Source organism: Selaginella moellendorffii, unplaced genomic scaffold (assembly GCF_000143415.4).
Source record: "Selaginella moellendorffii unplaced genomic scaffold, v1.0 SELMOscaffold_86, whole genome shotgun sequence".
Lineage (NCBI taxonomy): Eukaryota > Viridiplantae > Streptophyta > Lycopodiopsida > Selaginellales > Selaginellaceae > Selaginella > Selaginella moellendorffii.
Genome location: NW_003314347.1, coordinates 250,295 through 257,187, shown reverse-complemented (window position 1 = coordinate 257,187; position 6,893 = coordinate 250,295).

The window sequence follows — 6,893 nt, the reverse complement described above, 5'->3', positions numbered from 1 at the left end:
ACAATATCCATACCCAAGGAACCAATTGCGAAGCCTTTGCACCCAAAACATGTACCCACTCGGATCATCGTTTTCATCTCTGCGTATGCAACGAGACTAGTTGCCCAATCTCATTAGATAGTACTCGCCGAGACTCATCCTCTGATATCAAATCTAGCGCACGTGGTTTTGACCCTTTATCCTATGGTAGTTTACCATAGGATAACACCACGAAGCCCCTCTTTGTACCACGTGACAGATGCCACGTGTCACATGCCATGTGTCCATAGGACATGTGGTGTGGAACCCGAGGTTCAGGGCCTTGGCCACTGAACGAAAGAACGGTGCCGAACTCCCAAGCATGGAGCCAAGGAGTGACGGAACCAGACCATGGAGCAACTCCCGAATATATAGCCTAAGGAGCGAAGGGATAGGAGCCCAGAGCGACTTGGAATAGTCCTGGAGCAACCAACATCCCAATGCCAGGACCAGCACGCAAAACGAAGCCAAACGGAGTCTGGCACTATTTCGGTATATCGGTGGCCTAACGCGAGGACATAGGTACTCCACCAGCTAGCATGGAATGGAACTTGGGCTTAGACCCAAGCTGGACGCAGAACAAGGACAGGCACGCAAATGGGAGCTAGACTATACCTCAAGTTGGTTGGCCATGCCCGACCTACCCACTATCCCTACTATACATTTTGGAACCCCCCCCTAACTTGAGGAACACACGCTTTGGGCTTTCACCCCAAACCTCCCTTAGTATTAGGAGTTAGTCTCTGGGGCAAGCTTGAAACTTACTAAATATGGAATGGCGCTAGATTGCGAATTTGGACATGGGACAAACACCATTGTGTTCAAGCCGATCTCTATATTCTGTAGATATGCCAAATAAACAAATCTGAACACTTTCCATAAATAGCATTTAGGAGAAAAATAAGACTAACGCAAAGGGCATGATAGCAAGGGTGTTTGGCAGACACGGTAAGCTATCATTTAGCGAATATTAAGGGACCAATCTCAATATCACGGAGGTTCTTGATACTAACAAGTGCAAGTCAATGACAGGAGTTTCTCAAACTAGGCCGAGTATGCTCAGCAAGAAATACATAGGGTTCCTACCTTATATTTATCCGAATTAAGTACATGGTCATTGACCAGTTTCTCAACTAGCCCAAGTGGGAACTGATAATAGGCCCAACAATACCGACCTCTTGCCATCGTGGCAGTAAGGAAAGAGTGTCCGTAAGGACTGGCCGACAAGTAACTTTGGATACCCAAAGTCACATTCGTAACAATAACACAAAGCCATAGCTAAATCATCAACACTATCTTCATCAAGACTAATAAAACTCAATATCAATCTTAAAGATAAACATTTCATCTCACTCGAATCTCAACAACAACAATGTCAATGACAAGGCATCACTTCAATGCCATTAACATTAGAAGAAAGCTAGAAGAAAGCAAGAGTGAATCACTACTCAAAGCTCTCTAAAAACTAAGCTAACCAAAGTCGAAGATACTTAACTTAGTATCTTAGACCAATCCTTCAACAAAACTCAGCTACATATAACACTTCATCTAGGAGTAATTCACCACATCCAAGAATCCATGAAATTCAATACTATGGACTAAATGTAACCAAATGATATCGACAAAGGTAGAATCGACATGCTAATATGGAAAAACCATGTAAGTCTATTTACACGATCCTTCGCAACACCATCCGATAAAGCAAAACCATCACTAATAAATCTTTATCGAGTGAAGCAAGTATTAACAATCCTTGACAAAGTCTACAAGCAATCATTAGTCACAAAGCAACTAACAATCACTCTTTAACTTGCCTTCACAAGAACCAAACACTAAACTCGTGCCATCGAGTTATACACTTGTCCAGTATGAACATAATACCTCAAGTACGAGATAAAGGTTCATGGACAAGCATAACTAAATGACCACTCGAATCCAACTCAATTGCAATAAACTCACCAACACATCTAGTCAATAGCTTTGAGCATGCTTTGAAGAGGCTAGCTATGCGTAATCAACACTTAGTCAAAACTAAAGTGAATACCACGAGATGGACTTATATCGGTACACAACCTCCACTTAGACAAAGCTATAGTATGAGTACCAACATCTCAACCGCAAACAACTAAGTTGGACATCACCATCCTCAGCCAAAGAGTAAGGCTACCAAGACTAAGTCAAGATTAGTGAGAGCTCACTTGTAAGCGACTAATTTTTTCCATTCTACTTTAGTCACTTAACCGCACCTTCAACCACCTGGAGGAGTTTCATTCACTACCTCCATAAGTCCCTCTTAGGACTTGGGGCTTGCTAGCCCTGAGAATGGCATCCATGCCACTCAACCTTTGCACTTGGTCCAAGTGCTCCACGTGTCCAGTCCCATGACCGACGCCCCAAGGCACCACCAACATACCAGCTCGTTACGCTAGGCCATGCCCAATCACCTTGGTCACATCGGTGGTCCAACACCACCTACATTGCAATCCCATCTCTCCAAGATTGGGCCATCCGTCCATGAGTGGTCATCCCAGATTCACTCCTTAGCATCCTTAGAATGCCCACAGACATGGGGAATAGCCTTCCCCAATACCTCATTTCTGGTCCCCACCAAGTCCCTTTTTATCTTTGGCCGTGTTCGCCAATATTGCCACTGGATCAAGGCCTATAGGCCTGACCATTAAGTCCCACAGTCCTCTGGGACTTCCTCACCACACGACTGTATCCTTGGTCACTACACTAGAGGATTACTCCTCTTCCTTTCCACAGTCTGGGCCTTTAGGACAACATTTCGGAACACCGTAGCCTTACGCAAGCCTCCCCGCCTTCTGCCTTTGGGTGCTCTAGCCATGGGCTTAGAGCGAGGTTCCGTTGAGCCACACCTAGTATCCAAGTAGGTAGTGCCACCCACACTTGGACTGAGAGCATTGGCTAGTCGATTTCCTGGGGGAACTAAAGCCGGCTCTTGAACACTTCACCAAGCTACCCCGCTTGTCGGTCCGTATTCACTTTAGTCTTGGACTTTCATCACCCAACACTAAGTTTGGCCTTCCTGGGCCAAACTGGCCTTTCCTAGCCAAACTGGCTCCACTGTAGTCCTCCCCTTACTATACTTTTGGAGCTCACCAAACCCCCCAGGGTCTGAGAGACGAACGCTTTGGGCTTTCACCCTCTCAGACTCGAACTCGAACTCAGACTCAGACTCGGACTTGGACTCGGACTCGGACTCGGACTTGGACTCGGGCTCGGGCTCGGTCTCGGCCTCGGTCCCGGTCTCAGTCTCGGTCTCGGTCTCGGTCTCAGTCTCGGTCTTGGTCCCGGTCTTAGTCTCGGTCTCAGTCTCGACCTCGGACTCCATCTCGGATTTCATCTTGGGTCCATCTCGGACTTTGTCTCGGTCCATCTCGGACTCCATTTTGGACTCCATCTCGGGTCCATCTCGGACTCCATCTCGGACTCTGTCTCGGTCCATCTCGGACTCCATTTTGGACTCCATCTCGGGTCCATCTCGGACTCCATCTCAGGTCCATCTCGAACTCCATCTTGGTCCATCTCAGACTCCGTCTCGGACTCCACCTCGGATTCCAATTCAGGTCCATCTTGGACTCCATCTCGGTCTATCTCGGACTCCATCTCGAACCCCACCTCAGACTCCAACTCGGGTCCATCTCAGACTCCATCTTGGACTCCACCTCGGACTCCAACTCGGGTCCATCCCGGACTCCATCTTGGACACTTCCATATGTCATGTGTTGGTCCTTTTGGGTCCCTTTTTGGAGCCTCGCTTATTGCTTGCTTCATGCTCGTTCCTTGAGCACTCTGTTGGGAGTTCCACTCCCGCTCTCAACCTTTTAAGTCGGAGTCTTTTAGTCCAATGTGTTACGCTTGTTTGGCTTTTGCTTCGGCCACTACCACATGGCACCCTTTTAGCTCCACTTTGGGGCTTAGGGATTTGTGTCTCACATCACTACTCTCATAGAGTCTAACAAAATGCAAGGTGCAACCTGCCACCAAACAAAACGCTATAAAAAAACCTTTCTAGAAAAGTGTAATGACCACTTTTCTACACCAACTCTAGACTCTATTCAACTTAATTGCCCTAGCCCCAAAAGTCAGCATCCCTTTTGGGTTGCATCATACAAACTACCTACTAATGTTTAAGCCAACCAAAGTCAACTCTAACCCCTTCACTAGTTTACAAAAATGGAAAGGTTTTTGAATAAAGTGATCAACAGATTAGCCATTGGAAAAGTCTAAAAAAATTTATGGAAAATTTTCCATCCCAGAGAAAGAATGACTCTTCATCCAGGAATGCAAACTTTCAAGATTCAACTAACTTCCTCCTACCTACAACTTCATATAGGTTCACGTCAACACCAATTCTTATGACCCATAGTCTCGAACATCTTTGTCTGTTTTTCCAACATCCAACACCGATATCCACAAAATGCCAAGTGAACATCCAAGGCTTGATCACGAAGACCACATCTTCGGATATCCACATTGCACTAACACTTTTCTTCAACCACCTTCAAGATCCAATATAAAGCTAAAACACTAACAAGAAAAATGACATGGAAAATCAAGGTTTAAGAAGAATTCTTCATCACTCGAAATAACAATGCCACTTCCACTAACACAAGTGCTAGCAATGTCAATGTCTCAACTACACACCTTCTTCATCCAACAATCTACTCTAAGTGCTAATGTATCAACTAGCAAGCTATAGTAAATGAATGTTATAACCCTTTCCAAAACTTCAATGGGCAAACTCAATGAATTAAAGAACCAACTTAAGCTTAGCATAATAGACCACCATCGAGAATCTAGTCAAAGCTACTATAATGCTATTATGTGCAAGTAGATTAACTTCACCATCAACCACTTTGGGGTTGATCATCGTTTAACCAAACAACTTCATAAACACATTACTTACTATCATATGGATATGATATAAAATCACAATGACTTAATCATCTATTGAGCAACACCACAAGTAACGCCCATGTCACTACTACAAATGTTTATATAAGTATCAAGTGTCAACTCAATTCGACAAAATGCAACATAAATGCCACACTCTACCAATAGAGATTTATAACACCCAACACCACTCACTTTTTTACACAACACAGACAAACTCATGCCACACTCTTTTTGACCAAACTCAAAACTAATCCAACATCAAGCTACTTAAGGAGCAATAGCAAGGTTCCCCGGAAAAGAATTGAGCATTGCAACTCAAGTCTTCAATAGCAAGCCTAGACAAAATGGTTTAGCGTTTCACCACTATCCATCCCATAACTCACCACTTGTAAGACCACCATAACCAACATGCATCAAGGTAGGGACTCTTGATTGTATAATATGAACATGAGTAATAAGTCACACCTCGTTGCAAATCATCTTCCCAAGAAGAGAAAATAATTTACGTGTTTGATCCTTTGTCCCTAACAACTCTCTATTCAGTCTCTACTTTGACCAAACCTCAAACTTGCGTTCCCACTGTTTTCAGTCCAATCCAAGAAAAGTTTATGAGAGAGCATAGCAATGATTACTTGAACCAATAGATTAATCCTTATAGTCTTAATTGATCCACTTGTAATCATGCCAAAGAAGGATCCACTAGTGTCATGCTAAACAGCTATGGACCAGCTTATTTGCCACTTATAGCAAACCCAGGGAAGGTTTACTTTCACCCACGGTACATGGAACAACTCATGGAACCATTAATAAGCTAACATTAATCCTACCAACTCAATATGTAACATTGAGTTGCTAATGTGCCTCACTCATGAGCCCAAGCGTAAACTCGTGCAAATGGAACAACTCAATCCCTCTTATGAGCCCAAGAGCAAGCTCACATTATTATGGTACAAAAGGTAACCAAATCCATACCCAAGGAACCAATGTGAAGTCTTTGCACCTAAGCGTGTACCCACTCGGATCATTGTTTTCATCTCTGCGTATGCAATGAGATTAGTTGCCCAATCTCATTGGATAGTACTTACCGAGACTCATCCTTTGATAGCACACGTGGTTTTTACCCTTTATCCTAACTAAACCCTCCACGTGCCATGTGTCAGTGCCACATGTCACATGCCATGTGTCCATAGGACAGTGGTGTGGAACCTAAGGTTCAAGGCCTTGAGCCACTGAACGGAACAATGCCAAACTCCCAAGCATGAAGCCAAGGAGTGACAGAACCGTACCACGGAGTAACTCCTGAGCATACAGCCCAAGGAGCGAAGGGACAGGAGCCCGGAGTGACTTGGAACAGTCTTAGAGTAACCAGTATCCTGTGAGACACAAAATCCCTAGGCCCCAAAGTGGAGCCGGAAAGGGTGCCACGTGGCAGTGGCCGAAGCGAAAGCCAAACGAGCATAACACGTTTGGACTAAAAGCTTCGACTTGGAAGGTCGAGAGCGGGAGTGGAACTCCCAACAAAGGGCTCGAGGAGCAAGCATGAGGCAACCAATAAGCAAGGCTCCAAAAAGGGACCCAAAAAGGACCAACACATGACATGTGGAAGTGTCCGAGATGGAGTCTGAGGCAGACCCAAGTTGGAGTCCGAGATGGACCCGAAGTGGAGTCCGAGATGGACCCAAAGTGGAGTCCAATATGGAGTCCGAGATGGACCCGAAGTGGAGTCCGATATGGAGTCCGAAGTGGAGTCCGAGATGGAGTCCGATATGGAGTCCGAGATGGACCCGAAGTGGAGTCTGATATGGAGTCCAATATGGAGTCCGAGATGGAGTCCGAGATGGACCCAAAGTGGAGTCCGATATGGAGTCCGAGATGGAGTCCGAGATGGACCCGAAGTGGAGTCCGATATGGAGTCTGAGATGGAGTCCGAGATGGACCTGAAGTGGAGTCCG